The sequence below is a fragment of the Phocoena sinus genome, chromosome 5, assembly GCF_008692025.1.
Source record: "Phocoena sinus isolate mPhoSin1 chromosome 5, mPhoSin1.pri, whole genome shotgun sequence".
NCBI classification, from domain to species: Eukaryota; Metazoa; Chordata; class Mammalia; order Artiodactyla; family Phocoenidae; genus Phocoena; species Phocoena sinus.
Window position 1 is genome coordinate 68,668,068 of NC_045767.1, and position 17,153 is coordinate 68,685,220.

Sequence of the window (17,153 nt, forward strand, 5' to 3'; positions counted from 1 at the left end):
ACAACAGGGTGAGGAGAATCAAGAAGAGCTGTCAGTCTTTCAGCCAAAAGGAACATCTGCTAATAGCTAACATGCCTGAACCAGCTGGATTATGCCTATGATAAGGTTCATTATTTTCTGAGGGGTGAGAGCTGCCACTTCACCTGAACAGATTTAGCTACATTATCAACCCAAGATGTATAAATTGCATTTAAAGTTAGAATAGCAACCAAGGCAAAATGATTACAGTATCTAACATAGTATAATTAGGGACTACCATGGTTCTGAAGGTCATTTGGAAAGTAAAATAAAAGGAATTAGGCTATTATTGCCCATCTGGATCATCTCCAGAAGATCGAATACTCTTTCACCTTTCAAGGACCCTTGAAATATGACAGAAGTCAGAAAACCACCTGAGACATGGCATTTGTGCTAGACTCTAGTTCAAATTTGAATGAGGAGTTAGTATTAAACTTTCTGTGTGTTTGTGATAAAAAGGCTGAATATAAGGGAAAGCTCTAATTGTTTGTTTTTATTCATATATTAAGGTATGTGATGAACTTAAATTTACACTTAGGAGAATAAGATGGTTATCTATGCTACATGCATATTGAGTTTCTGCCCATAAATATCTTCATCACTTCCTGATAGTTCTAAATTTAAAGATTAATTTCCTAGAGTACTGAATATTTCTCTTATTAAAATGCAAATATATCTGGAAGTCATTTTCCTGTAACATCTTATCAGTTATTAGTTTTGAAGCTCTGACTGATTGGTAGTCCACATAACTGGCCCCTTTGACCCTGAGCTGTAAATTCAAGATAATCAGCACTTTGGAAATAATCATGCCCTTGGTTTAGTATGGAAAGGAAAATTTCAATCAATACTTCAAGTGTCTTACCATATAGGTAACCTCATAAATTATTCCTTCTTTTGACTCATTGTAATTACTAATACGAAGTACTTAAGCAGATCTAGTGACATTTGTCTCTGTCATTGTTGTACAGCAGAGTTTATACATTCAATGATGAATTATACTCTGTAGCAATAGTACGTATTCTAGACATCATACATTTTATGTTTACCTAATTAAAAAGTTGGTTTTCAGTGGTGGCACTCAGCCCTGATATTTCTGAATTCTTGCCTGAAATATATGCCCAATAAATTGTTATCCTGTCTTGCTTTGGTCAGTCCTATTTTTTTTTTTTTTTTTTTTTTTTTTTTTTTTTTTGTGGTACACGGGCCTCTCACTGTTGTGGACTCTCCCGCCACAGGCTCCGGATGCGCAGGCTCAGTGGCCATGGCTCACGGGCCCAGCCGCTCCGCAGCACGTGGGATCTTCCCAGACCAGGGCACGGACCCGTGTCCCCTGCATCGGCAGGTGGACTCTCAACCACTGCGCCACCAGGGAAGCCCTGGTCAGTCCTATTCTAAGATTGCCATGTTTCCTTAGTTCCTCAGTTTCTCAGGGCTAGAATTCTCCACTGATCTCTAGCCTTATGACTTAGACCCTGTTTCTCAGACTTTTTGAAAGTTGACTGCTAGCTTGCTGACCTGACCCTCTGTACATGGCCTACTCCTGGATTTGCAAACCACAGATTTGTTAATCCATTGTCCTTCAACTCATGGGACATACCCCTTCTTTGCTGGACTTTCCAGAGGGTAATCATCCACTCAGTGACCACCTGTCAGCTGTTATCAAACTAGTTAGGCCCATCTACCACCATATCTTGAATTCCTCCCATAACCTACATCAGTCCTATGCCTTATGATCTGTACCTAAGTAGAAATAAACTGATGTATGAGTTTCAAGCCTTTCTATTCTATCTTTTCCCATGGCCTACTCAGACCTAAAATTAAAAATATTTTTTTAAAAAAGTGAGATGGGTCAAAAATGCCAAAGGGAATAAACAGGGCAAGTGAATCAGATGGTGTTAGAGGCATCAGAATGTGGGAAGGGATGACAAATCTAGAAAGAAGAGACCTATTGTTTTCTACTTTACAATTTTGCCATACAGAGCTACTTTGGAATAATCTATGGTATATCACTTTCTATATATCGAATAACTTCCTCTGACTAGTATGACTGAAGGATGAACTATTAAACAAATGTGTGCAAGTGCTTCTTTACAATGGAGCTGTGCAAGTGTGAAATTGGCCACCTTGTTTGCATACATTTCACAGCTATATACAGCCTCATGATTATTGAACCTACATGGTCCAAGGGATTCCTGACTTGAAGATTTGGGTCCAGTGGGTAACATAAATGCATTTGAGAAAAGCCACTTACAATATTTTGTATTTCAGGTAAATTATTACAAAACCAAATTCCATCATTTTTTAGAAAAATAAGACTAAAATAAATGAATATGTGCTCTAAGTGTGTATTTGGTACAACAGATTAGTCATCAAAATGGGTTGAGTGCCTATGAAATAATTTTTAGACTCAGACAAAAAGTAAATTTCACAGCAATGGCGTATGTTACACAGTTGCATTTTTTCTGGTGAATCTAGATTTGAAGTTCAGAATATTAGAGGGCATTTGTGCCACTAAAAGGGAATGAAGGTTGTTTTTAAAAAATTATTTCAATATGCTTGCCCTTTATGACATTAAATAATATTTTAAGGGCCAAGCAACATTTTATGCTTCAATTCTGAGGAAATAATAATAAGGAAGAGAAATTGTTTAATCGGTTTTGCTTTATATTTGACTGTTTCGAATAGTTTCCCCTGCATCTACTCAATGTTATGCATCTACCAAATTTTATTCATCCACTGCCTATTAGCAGAAACCTAGATGGCTTTAAATCTCAACTACTGAAATGTCATAATGATGGATAGCCTCACATGAACTCCCTAGTAGACCTGGTCAGAATTGCCTCTGGTACCCATAGCCAGGAGTTGGCTTGGTGAATGATGAAATTTACATATAGTCAATTTCTTTAACTACTGTGAGATTTCATTATAAAATGCCTTCAGTATATTATACTCTTGCCAGCAGTGCATGTGAATTACTATTATCCTACTTTCTCATCAATAGTTGGTATTATCAAGCTTTTTAAAAAAATTATCTTTATGTCAATCTAATGGGTGAGGAGTCCTATCTAGTTATTTTAGTTTTACTTTCTCTAATTACTAGTAAGACTAGTCATGTGCATTTCTCCTAAAAATCCTGGCTTTTATATCCTCTTTCCCCTTTTATACTGGCTTTTCTGTCATTTTTGTTGTTGTTTTCTATTTTAAATATTATTCCATAATATTTTTATTTATTGAAAATATTTCTCTCCCAATCTGTCAGTCGCCTATAAGTGCTATATACTGGGAATAAATTGCTGCTATGGTTTAAATGTTTGTGTCCCCCCAAAATTCATATGTTGAAATCTTAACTCCCAAGATGATGGTGTTAGAAGGTGTGACATTTGGGAGATGCTTAGATCATGAGAGTGGAGCCCTTATGAATGAAATGAGTGCCCTTATAAAAGAGACTTGAGAGAGCTCACTAGCCCCTTCCACGTGTGAGAACACAGGGAGCAGGCCCCAGCTATGAACAAGGAAGAGGACTCTCACCAGAGGCAACCATGCTAATGTCTTGATCTTGGACTTCCCAGCCTCCAGAAATGTGAGAAATTAGTTTCTGTTTAGGAGTGGTATTTTTTTTTTATAGCAGCCCAAACAGACTAAGGATACTTGTCTTTGTGGAGCTTTGCTGATGTCTTCTGTGAAAGGGTCCTGTGACCTCCCAGGTCACAGAGAGGTAAATTTTGGTAGCAGAGAAGCAGAAGCTACTGAAAGGGCAGGAGAAGAAGAGGCAGAGAAAAAAGAGCCAGAGACAAGCTGATTCACGAGCAAAGAAGTGTCAGTAGAGTAAGGATGGTACATGATGGGTGCATGACAGGCTCATAGGTGTTGCCGCTGAGTCACTGGAATTCCCATTTAATATGGATATCTATGAGAGATGTTACACTTGTTGAATCTGCTAAGTCCCTTCTGTTTTTTAACTTCTCTATGTTTTACAATAAAATATCATCAACAGAGGTAACCAAAACCTATGTCTCTTCTTTGTAATTTGAAGGAAGTTAAGTACAAATCTCTACATACCAGAACTTTGTCTTCACTACCACACATCAGGATTGTTCTATGATGCACTGCTTTGTAATTAATAGAACTTTCAATAGAATTCAGGACCAAAAGAACTTGACTTTGATTGGCTCAAGAAAATGCATTATGCAATAAGACTACATTGGCATTATTCTCAAAACTTAATTAACTTTCAATCAACTATACAATATTAGAGCCATTTAAAACAGCAGATGTTTTCCCCCTCTAGAAATTTGAATAGGATTTCTGACAACCAACACTAAGGTTCTATTCTTATATTCAAGGACTGTGACAATCATAAGAATAGTAAATATAAATTTGCCGCTATTGCTGGAGTCTGTTATGTTATGGCCTCTCTTTGAATAGTTGTTTGTTAAAATATTTGACAGGCTAGAAATGATGCAATAGCATTGCAATACAAGTTTTTAATCCAGAATCTTCTATCTGTGTTCAAATCTAATGAACTCTTTGGAAAGATTTGCTTTGTATCACTAGAAATCACTTTATAAGGACAGTCTTACTAGATTAAACTATCTACAGAAAGTTGTTTCAGACTTCCCAAGGTGTATTTGGAGGTATCAGTATTCACAGATTCAAATTAAATAGAATTTAGTCATTGAACCAAAACAATTATAGGCAGGAAATAAACCTTGTATTGTAGATCACATTTGAAGAAGAGTTTATGAGTCGAAGTAAACATGCTTTCTTTTAAATTAATCTTGAAAAGTCAATTGGATACACCCATGCTTTTGGCACAAAAATCTAATATTTATGAAAATTACCAAAGCGCTGTGAATATAAAGTAGCACCAAGACTGAGGGCTTACACATCTTCTTAATGTCCTGGTGAAGGGGAAGTCCTTTGTGCAACTGTCTTAGTCATACCATGCCTGAACAGGTTAAACAATGGAAAATTATTTTTCACAGTTCTGGAGAATGACAAGTCCAAGATCAAAATGGCAGCAGATCTAATGTCTGGTGAGACATTATGAGTTTCAGAGGGCTGTCTTATTGTATTCTCACATGATGAAGGGAGAGGTCATCATTTTCCTTTCTCATCTTATCAGAACACCAATCCCATTCATGAAGGCTCCACCCTCATGGCCTCATTACCTCCCAAAGGCCTCACCTCCTAATACCATCATATTGGGTGTTAGGATTTCATCATATGAATTTTAGGGGGACACAAACATTCAGTTTCTAAGAACAACTTACCATTATTCAAGCTGATTGTCAGATCACCATCGATGATGCTATGGCAGATGTCCTATTATATTAGTTTATTGAAAAATAATTGGAGCTAATCATGTACAATTTCATATGTTGTCCCTCTGAAGATTCTGATGAATTCAAGATGTCCAATATTCTCTAGGTTAATAAGATTAACTGAGTGATAGAAGAAAAAATTATATAAATTATAAACTACCACTTTTTCATGCTATTTTATTGACGTTTCTCTTATGCTCCCCACTGAGTTGACACTATCACTCTTATGTAAAAATAAGAAATAAATTAAAATTTTTATAGAGACACTTCAATATTATGAGTAATTTTAAGAAACACCAGTTTCTTTAAAAAGATATTTAGGACTAAGATCCTTCATTACCAGCCGAAGGACATTTTTTTCAGATTGGACTTTTCAGTATAAGAAGGCTGCCCAAAAGTCAAATAGTTATTGGAGTCCAGGTGCACTGTTTCTTACCAATGGTGTATCTCACAGACGGTGCTTTAGTGTGTTTGCACTGTACTTATTCAGCAAATGACATGTGTTATTGAAAGACTAACTGCTTACTCTAATCAAGGGCAGGCATATATACAGAGCAAACATAAATTATCAGGCCAGCTCTGGTGCTATTATATGAGTCAAGATCAGAGATTAGGCAAATTAAATATGTCCTTGGGTCATCAGCAAAAACTAACAAGCCTCTTTAAAAATTAGCTTATTAATGTATAATTTATGAAATAAAATTCACTAGTTCTAGGTGTACAATTTGATAAGTTTTTAAAAAGTATATAGAGTCATGTAACCACCCCACAGTCATAATCCACACCTTTTTATCACTCCAGAAAGGCTCCTTGTGCCCTTGAGAGCCAGTCTCCTCCCTCTTCCCCCAAATAATTCATAATTGATATTTTATTTCAGTTGCATTATAGGAATATCCAGAAATTATTCATATGAATGCCTTGGCTGAAAGATTATTTTGTGTGTGATCTGAAGATGAATCTGATATTGAAAAGCTCACAAAGGATTTTAGCTCATATCGGAATAATTGGTTTAACTAATTCACATTTAAGAAACTTTCCTGAAATGAGGCAGAGAAGATAGATTTTATATAATATTTCCTTGTCTATCCTAAAAAATAATCTTTGATTGTGGTATATCACAAGACACAGAATTTGCTGGCCCCTTGAACCTGGACTTCACAGTGTCTAGAACAGTGGGAAATAAATGTTTATTGTTTAATACAGCCAGTTTATGGTGTTCTGTTACAGCAGTCCAAACTGACTAAGACAGAAATTGGTACTGAGAAGTAGGGTGTTGTGTATCAAATACATAAAAAAGTGGAAGCAGCTTTGAAACTGGGTAATGGGTAGAGGATTCAATAGGTTAAGGTACATGCTAAAAAATGCTGAGATCGCTATGAAGGGACTTTTAACAGTGATTCCAGTGAGGACTCACAAAGAAAAGAATAGAACTGGAGAGAAAGCCTCTATCTTCTCAAAGAATACAAAAATAATCATGAATAGAATGTTGGTAGAAATATTGACAATAATGGCCATTGTGACAAGATCTCAGGCAGAAATTAACATTGTAACCAAATAGGGAAGGGGTTCCCCAGAGAAAGAGAACCAGGCATGGCTTTTCTGGCCTAAGTCATATTGTGATCTAAGCCTGGCCACAATTCTTGCCCTTGAACAGGTCTCAGTAATTCACGATCTTAAGTGAAACAAAAGAATGCAGAAACCAATGACTGTTACAATATAGCAAAGATAATATATCAGTTGTAAAGACTCCCAGTTGTGTTCCAATAGTAAAGATTACCCTGGGGCTTCCCTGGTGGCGCAGTGGTTGAGAGTCCGCCTGACAATGCTGGGGTCGCGGGTTCGTGCCCCGGTCCAGGAGGATCCCACATGCCGCGGAGCGGCTGGGCCCTTGAGCTATGGCCACTGAGCCTGCACGTCCGTGAGCCTGTGCTCCGCAACGGGAGAGGCCACAGCAGTGAGAGGCCCGCATACCGCAAAAAAAAAAAAAAAAAAAAATTAGCCTGAAATGCTCAGTCACCAGATCAACTGGAACTTAAGGAATGATGATGTTGATCTTTTCTCACCCTCATGACTTAAACCAACTAAAGCTTGGACCACCCAAACCCCTTCATGAATATGCACATAACCTTAGCTTAAAATTTTCCCAATTTTGCTGTTGGGGAGGCACTGCTTTGGGAAAGATCCCTGGTGTTTTCCTTACTTGCCACAAGTAATAAATCATTTCTTCTCCAGCTCTTTGGCTTGGTTGTGTCATGAAGGGCTTGATGCATTTTGTTACTTGGCTGAGGAGATTTCTAAGCAAAATGTTGAAGGAGTGGCTTGGTTCCTTCTGACTACTTATGGTAAAAATGCAAAAAGAGACAGATGAAATGGGGGGGAAAATTGTTAAGCAAAAGGAACTAGAACGTAAAAGTTTGGAAAATTCTCAGTCTGTACATATTGCAAACAATGAGAAAGAATGCTCTAAAGAGCAAACATTTGATAAGGAGCAAACATTTGATAACGAGATTAGTATGACTGTGACCCGTAGACTTAATCAGCCACTCCAGCAGGAAAACTGCCAGTTTGAACAGAAGAGGAAGGAGATGAGACAGAATAATGGAAGGCTGTCAGATTCCCCATGAACTGTCAGTGAAGCTATTCAGCTGTAAACTTGTGGTTTTCTTCAAGAAAAGAGTAAAATGTCCCTGAAAGTGATTCAGAAATCAAGGCCACTGCCTAGATTTCAACACGGAAGATGACCTGCAACAGAAGCTGTGGGAGTGTGATCACACCGGGGCTGCTGCAGCATGGCTGGGGCCTGGCAGAGGGTGGCAACATGGGCAGTGGTCAGTCAAAGTTTGGGGCTGACATTAGCAGCCCAGTGGGCCTGGAGGGCAGAGCATCAAGCCAAAGAGCCTTGGCTTCTTGAGACTTAAAATCTCATGGGATTTACCATGCTAGGTTTTCCCCTTGCTTGGATCTCTTTACTCTCTCCTTCTCTCTGATTTCCCCCTTTTGGAAAGAGAATGTCTATCCTGTGCCTGGCCCACCACTGTGTTTTGGAAGCACATAAATTGTTTGGCTTCATAGGTTCACAACTGGAGAGAAATTTTGTCTCAGGATGAATCACATCTCATGTTGCACCCATATATGATTTAGATAATATTTAGGTAAGACTTTGGACTTTAGACTTTAGAGTTAATACTAGAATGAATTAAGACTTTGTGTGCCATTAAGATGAAATGAATGCATTCTGCATCTGAGAAGGATATAAATTTCGGGGGGTCACAGTGAAATGTTATGGGCTGCACATTTGTGTGCCCCCCAAATTCATGTTGAAACCCTAACCCGCAGTGAGATGGTATTAGGAGGTAAGGTCTTAGAGAAGTAATTGGATTTAGATGAGGTCAACCCAAATGATGGGATTCGTGTATCTATAAGAAGAGAAAGAGACCAGAGCTCTCTCTGCCATGTGAGGATACAATGAGAAAACAGTCATCTGCAAACCAGGAAGAGGGCTCTTATCAGAAATGAATCTGCTGGCGCCTTGATTTTGGGCTTTCCAGCCTCCAGAACTGTGAGAAATAAATGTTTTTTATTTAAAACACTCAGACTACGGTGTTATTATAGCACCCTGAACTGATTCAGAAAGATTTTCCTATAGAGTTCCCACAAAGAAACAACCTGGCTGACACCTAGATTTTTGGACTTCCAGCCTTTTGAACTGTGAGGATAAATTTTGGTTGTTTGAAGCTGATGCCGAAAGCTCAGCTTCAGTGCACCAGTGCCAAATCAAATCTCAAGAGACAGAGTTTTGGGTGAAGTAGAAAAGAATTGCTTTATTGTTTTACCAGGCAAAGAGGGACACAGTGGGCTCTTGTCCTCGAAACTGTGTGTCCCAACCCAAGGGAGTTAGGTAAGGAGTTTGCTAGCAATGGTTCAAGGGTGGGGTTGCTGATAGGATTAAAGTGTGTACAGGGCCTGCACTCCTTTAATCTGGCCTCAAGTGGTCTCCTGATCTTCTCTCACCTTTACATACTAGGAAATTGATTCAAAGAAATTAAGGTACTCTGATAAGTTTCAATAGTTTGAAAAGTTTACTCAGCTAGTAAGTGACAGAAAACTGTTCCTATAGTATCATGAAAATGAAATTATCTTCTATTAGTTTTCTTTTAAATGCAGACTGGAAACTAAAGTGATTGATGACAAAAAAAATAGAACTGAAACAACGTTGGGAGATTTCTGTATTGTCACCTGAAACCTAATCCATATCTGTAATAGAATAACTTGTTCTAAATGCTTTTAAAGATTTTTTTATGTAATTCATTTTTAATCTATGGATCTTAACTTGTGTTCAGTACATTTCCAATGTTTAAAGCTATATTTAAGGTTTATGAGAGTACAATCAAAAAGTCCTTTAGCAATGAGCTGTTCTGGGTGAAGAGTCCTCTGATACTTAGTCAATGACAGTCTGTCTTCCTAGCCCTTCTTCCCTGCTTAATGCCTAGAATTCTCAAAGTACATTTTGTTGGCCTCCAGTCAGAGAAAGACAATCTGCTGGTAAAACACTCAGTGTCATTTACCATCTGGATAGTCTTCTCTGGCTTACAAAGTATACAGTTTCTCTTTTGTCATCAAACAGTTTTTCAGTGTCAAAAGATGATCTTGTAGAAACATGAAAAAATAGTTGCCATTCTTACGGAATCTAAAGTGCCAAACAGAGAATATGTATTCCAGTTATTTACCAAAATTGTATAGTTTTAAGATTCTGGAAAGCTCTCTCTTTGTGTACAGGTGACTAACACATAGGTGATACAGTAGGAAATAGAACAGAAAGAGAAAAGCAGGTTATACCAGCCTAAAACTAAGAGGATTTTCTGCATTTTTCTCCAAGCTTGGGATTAATAGGATCTAATAAATCACCTATAAGTTTATTAAAGCTTTAATTATGCAAAATACTTCCTTTTTAAAAGTTATTTGTATTTAAAAAGCAAAGGGTATTGTAAAAGTTCTATTTTGAATGCAGTAAGCTTCATAGTAAGTTTGATGTGTCTTTACGTTGAAAATTAAGTTGAGCACATTGAAAATCTGAGAATGGCATGTTAATGTAGTATCAGCCACCATGAGAACCCATGATACAGAAAGGCAGATGAATGTCAAGACTGAGAAAAAAAAAAATCTTTGTATGAAATCTTAACGAACTGACTCCAGGTAAACATGGAGAAAGTGTGGTAGAGAGATAAACATAGAAATCCAGATGATTATATTCTTGAAAAGGAATGCACTCAGAATTTCTTTTAGTAGAGAGGATGAGAAGAAATTGAATTGAATTAAAAGTCACTTGGAAAATAACATAAATAATAATACTTGACATATCAAGCCACTCTAAGGAAACAATTGCTCTAAGATAAATTATGGATTAACGAAAATGCACCCATTAAGTTTCATTCAAGTGGCCAGGGTTAAAGAGCACTCAAGTTTTTGGCTGTGCAAGCTCCATGTGCAGTTCCTCTTTCTCTTGTTAAACCTCCCTTCTCTTAAAACACATGATTCTTCCAGATAGGCCTTGGGGATAACATGGTTAGTTGCACAAATAACTTCTGTATCTAAAGATTTTTTGACTTTTGTAGAGTTTTGTTTTATTGTTGTTGTTTTGTTTTCTTGCTTTCATAGGCTGCTCCATTGTTGTCTGCCAGGACCTAATTATCTTGGGCATTAGCAATACTCTTTTGTATGACTCACTTTGGCTACAGTGTCCAAATCATTCTCATTTATAAGGGATGCTCTTTCTGTACCAGACCTGCTATGGCTATGACTAAATCCTAAAGCATTAAATATGCAAGACTCTAAATTTTAATGTTACCCATTAACATTATTATCAAGTAACAATTTATGTATTTTTAAAAGAAACATCATAAGTAAAACAATTTTTGTTTCTCTGCATTTACTTCCACTGAGTAGGAGATGATCAGTTCTGGAGTCAGCAGCTATCTAAGCCAGTCAAGAGGATCTGACTGCGTTCTAGTTTCAGGTTCCATACTGAGGCATCTCTTATACTCCCATCCTGGGTCATCTATCAGTGTTCTTTCTTCAGATTATCACCCCTGGCCAATACTCCTCCTCCCTTTGTCCCTAGCAGGAGAATTGCTATTCATCAGTAAGGCCAGCTCCTGTCATGTGGGTCATTATTATATTCGTGGAGGAGATGACATAGAAGTGCTCATTAATTGGTTAATTCTTTTGGCAATGAAAACAATTCTAGTGACTTAAACATTTCAGTATCTCATATGAAACATTTGATTAGATCCTACAATTTTGTAAATTATAAGGTAAATAGTCACATTTTTTTAAGAATCCAGAAAAAGAGGAAAACATAGGAAGAACATTCTTTGACATAAATCACAGCAAGATCTTTTCTGATCCACCTCCCAGAGTAACAGAAATAAAAACAAAAATACACAAATGAGACCTAAGGAAACTTAAAACCTTTTGCAAAGCAAAGGAAACTACAAACAAGACGAAAAGACAACCCTCAGCATGGGAGAAAATATTTGCAAACGAATCAGCAGACAAAGGATTAATCTCCAAAATTTATAAACAGCTCATGCAGCTCAATACTAAAAAAACAAACAACCCAATCCAAAAATGGGCAGAAGACCTAAATAGATATTTCTCCAAAGAAGACATACAGATGGCCAAGAAGCATATGAAATCTGCCCAACATCACTAATTATTAGAGAAATGCAAATCAAAACTACAATGCGGTATCATCTCACACCAGTTAGAATGGGCATCATCAGAAAATCTACAAACAAGAAATGCTGGAGAGGGTGTGGAGAAAAGGGAACCCTCTTGCACTGTTGGTGAGAATGTAAATTGATACAGCCACTATGGGGAACAGTATGGAGGTTCCTTAAAAAAACTAAAAATAGAATTACCATATGACCTAGCAATCCCACTACTGGCATATATCCAGAGAAAACCATAATTCTAAAGACACATGCACCCCAATGTTCATTGCAGCATTATTTGCAATAGCCAGGTCATGGAAGCAACCTAAATGCCCATCAACAGATGAATGGATAAAGAAGTTGTGGTACATATATACAATGGGATATTACTCAGCCATGAAAGGGAATGAAATTATGTCATTTGTAGAGACATGGATGGATCTAGAGACTGTCATACAGAGTGAAGTAAGTCAGAAAGAGAAAAACAAATATCGCATATTAGCGCCTACGTGTGGAACCTAGAAAAATGGTACAGATGAACTGGTTTGCAGGGCAGAAATAGAGACACACACATAGAGAACAAATGTATGGACACCAGGCAGGGAAAGTGGTGGGGGTTGGTGGTGGTGGGAAGAACTGGGAGATTGGGATTGACATGTATACACTAATATGTATAAAATAGATAACTAATAAGAACCTACTGTATAAAAAATAAATAAAAATTTTTAAAAAAATGGCAAAAACCTTCCCAGGAAAAAAAAGAAAAAAAGAATCCAGAAAGACATATCTCCCTTGCTTTTGTCTTCTATTTCCCTTTATTCCCTAAATATGTCAGAACTTCTTTTAAAAAGTTAGCTTTCTTTTGTCACATGGATATTCTTATTAGAACTTAAAATTAAATATCTCTTCAGCTCTGTAACTAAAGGAGCTTGAAGGAATATAGCAATGCACCCAATTTCCATTAAGTTTTCTTGCTCACAGCTTTTAACATAAACAGAATAATATATTTCCCTCAAGCAGTTTGAATAAGTTTTCTTCAATTTACAACTTCAAGAAGCAGTATATGAAATTCACATATGACCTGCTTGTTAGTCTGCCATAAATCCAGTTTTCTAAGCAATTTAGATTATTTGACAGCTAAATTTAATTTTAATCTTAAAAGGTGTTGGTGAGCCTGTTTGACTATTTTTCAAAAAAATTTTATGTATGCAAAGATGTTATCATTATCCACATTACGGAAACAAGTTCATCAAAATACCATTGTCTTTGTCTCCAATTAAATTAATAAAAAGCACAAACAACTCTTCAGATGTTCATTTCTTTCATAAAAGAGAATCCTAAGGAAATAAAATTTGAGATAGCATATATTGGTAAAAATATATCTGTAAATTATTTTAAAGTTGTATGTTCAGATGTGAAGATTCTGTTCAATTCTATGTAAAACTTGAATATTTGCTTAACCACCAGTTTTTAAAAATCACTTAAACATGCTTATCGAATTCCAACTATGCAAATCATAAAACTCTTAATTCTTACAGGTATAAATTTTTCTGACAACTAATAAAAAAACCTGAATGCTTTAATGTTTTAGCATTTGTTTATTTTAAAGCACAATGTCCTGAAATATGAAAAGTATAATTTATTTTGTAACACATTACTTATATATGAATTTACTAGATACTCATCCTTTAAATTGAATTAAATATTTATAGTATACTTGGTTCAACATATTTTACAAATATATAAGTAAAAGTTTCTTGGAAAAATATTAAGGGAATATGAAATAGAAATAAATCTTACTTGGACAAATACAGTAAATGCTTCTATAGACCAAGTAGTTGAATAATTTGCACATGGATGTTTTTATCCTTTAACATTTTTCCCTTTATTTTCCCAATAAGTCAGCTGCCAGTCCCAGTTTAAGACTGAGAAAAGCAGTCTCCTAAGAGTTCCTAGCTGTTGAGTTATTCTGGTCTTAATTATACAGATATCTGAAAACTAAGTCAAACTTTTTCCTTTACTTATTTGCTGACCTGTAAAGCTACATGACTTTGAAATCCCAGCTATAGTTACTTTCCTTTCCAGCCAATTAAATAGAACACACAGTTCCCAACCTTGGACTATTTGATAAATCTGTGAAAATTGTACACATTCAGCAGATTTTTCCAGGCGTGGCATAGAGTATCAAGATACTTAATAAAGCTCAGTATCCTCCTTTTTAATGTCTGGATCCTAAAAAGCACAAAATTCTAAAATCTATGAGGTGAAAATAGAATCTGAGATAAGGCTGGACAAAGGATGGAGGCAGGCACAACAGTCTGACCCTGTAGGTAAGGTTTTCTCTGCTTATGCCCCAAGGTTTTTTATTTTTGTTTGTTAAACTATGAAGTTATACCGAAGTATGTAAGGGGTTGATGAAATATGAAAGTTAGTATATTTGGAATTCCTTATAACATTTTGCAAGTTTCTCTGAGTCAGGTTTGGCCAGTATATAGCCTGTCTTCCATGGTGTGGAAAATTTCATGTAAACAATTAGGCTTTGATGAGTCTTAAAGACTGGTCATTTCCATCACTGCCAATACTAACTGAGCCCTGAAATAAATTTTTTTTATTCAAAAGTGGAATTGGAGAAGATTTAGACAATACTTTGAAATTCAAAAATTACCATTGCATCACAATTTAACTCTGTCTCTCAAGGGACAGTGACAACTTTGGATGGCTACTAGGCTGGATAGCATGGAGTCGTTATAAGAAATAATAAGTATGACTCTAGAAATTAGTAGAAGAAAAAGAGTTAAACTACAGAGAGTGCACAAGAAAATGTCTCTCTTATTTAAATATAAAAACTATCCTCAAATATCATCTTTTTCCCATTCTGACTTTCTCAAACCTAGGTTGAGGTTAGTTGCCACAAATATGTTTTCTTAATATTTGCTTTAAATTAACTTTCACACAAAGTTTTTAGTGATTAGAGATGTGAGAAAGGGAGCATAACACTCAAAGAGTCAAAGGTTTGACATATATATTTTATAAAGTATGCATTTTAATTATCACCATTTCATCCAACCCAGCTCTCTTGAGTTTGTAAGAATGTAAGAAATGTTTTTAACCACTAGGAAAGCAGAGTGCAACTAGGGATTAAATACTTATTTGTCAGTCAGGTTATTTTTTGCATCTTTGGCACTGGTATATTATTGAAATTTATCACTGTATCTGTACAAGTAACTCTTGCAGTGGAATTCAGAATGCAAAAGAGGAAGTAGAAGGAAAGAAAATAGTTGAAAGGATATGAGATTATTGCAGAGAAAATCATTCAATTACTTCTTCTAAAGATAAAGAAGTGATAAAATGAAATTAGAAATTTAAGTCTGAGACTAAGGCAATATTGAGTGTTTTTATAGACTAGAAAAAGATGCCAAGGTAGAGTTTAAACTCCCTTTCTGGGGATACTGTAGGAGTGAAAAAGATTATCATGCACCTATTTTAGGAATAACTTTGCCTAAGATGTAAGAGACAGACTAAATAACCTCTCAAGGTCCTTTTGTTCCAATCTTTAAATAATTATTTAAATGAAAGCAAGAATTAAATGCCTGCCTTGACTTACAATATCTTAGTGCACTGACTTGGGCTTTGTAACTTAATATCTATGAGTACTAATCTATTTTAACTAGATGGGAACAGAAAAAAAAAAAAAGAAATGCTAAACATGTTAATGAGATCAAAGCTATCAATACATCTGGCATGGTTCCAAGACCCAGAGGTCAAAAGCCAGGAGGAGGAGTGAAGTGGAGGAGAATGAAAAGGAGAAGGTCATTCAGAATTGAGCTTTTTGGGCTTCCCTGGTGGCGCAGTGGTTGAGAATCCTCCTGCCGATGCAGGGGACACGGGTTCGTGCCCAGGTCCGGAAAAATCCCACTATGCCGCGGAGCGGCTGTGCCCGTGAGCCTGCGCGTCCGGAGCCTGTGCTCCGCAACGGGAGAGGCCACAAAAAAAAATTGATCTTTTAAATGTAGATGCTGCAGAGAAGGAACTGAACTTAATTTTACTGTGTATGTGATGAGAATATAATTTAATTGAAACACTCCTTTCTATGGGTTGTTATAATTGAACAAAGTTACATTTCATCAGAATAAATGACCTAACAGTAGCCGCTGGTTCCAATTATAAAAACCACCTTCTGAAAAGCAGTGATAATTAATGGAAACTGTAGTCCTTACAAACGAATAAGTACCACTGACTTTGATTCAAATCCTTCACATTAATAATCAAGTCCATTTTTTAAAAAGTAAAATATTTCAAGATTCTTCTTTAGCCATCATCTGTATCATAGGCTGATCTTAAGAGAAGAATGAAACTCCAATTTTTGGAGCTAGGTCTTTAATAGACTCATTAATTAATCTATAATTTCACATTTAAAAAACAATGTTGATAATACCTCACAAATTTAATGCTTGAGCTAATTTTCTTTAAATCAACCTGATTTCATTATTCTTCTTATGTGGATAGTTACAATGATACATTATAATTTTTAAAAACCCCGAAAAACTGAAATTTGAGAAAAGAGGTTGTAGGGAGGGGCAGACACTTGAGAAATCTGTGCAGGTAGGATATCAATTGATTTACATTTTTTCTTACTGAATTCAGTTTGGTTAGCTCTATGTATGCGTGTGTTATGCATGTACATATACATTTTATCATTAAGAATTCTTCCATAAAATATTCCCTAAAAGGGCAAGGAATAATATATCCCTTAACTTAATTCTTAACTTCAGTTCAACTTTCTAAATGCCTTCCAGGCAAGAATTCTGCTTCCCAATTTTTTTTCCCCTCTTCTTCTTAAGTTCCCAGTATCCAAATATCCTCTCATTCCTTCATTCCTACTATTATCTGGAGACTGCACTGTCCACATCTACATCTTTTTCCTTCATTTTCTTTTGCACAAACAAACCTCGACCTTCTTACAACCCAAGTATGCTAGCTGCCCTACTGTAGTTTGATATTTCTGTTTCATGTACAAAGTCAATAACTGCTATCGTTCTCTGCTCTGTGTCAGACATTGTTCTTAAACTTTACACATATTATCTTAATATTCACAGCC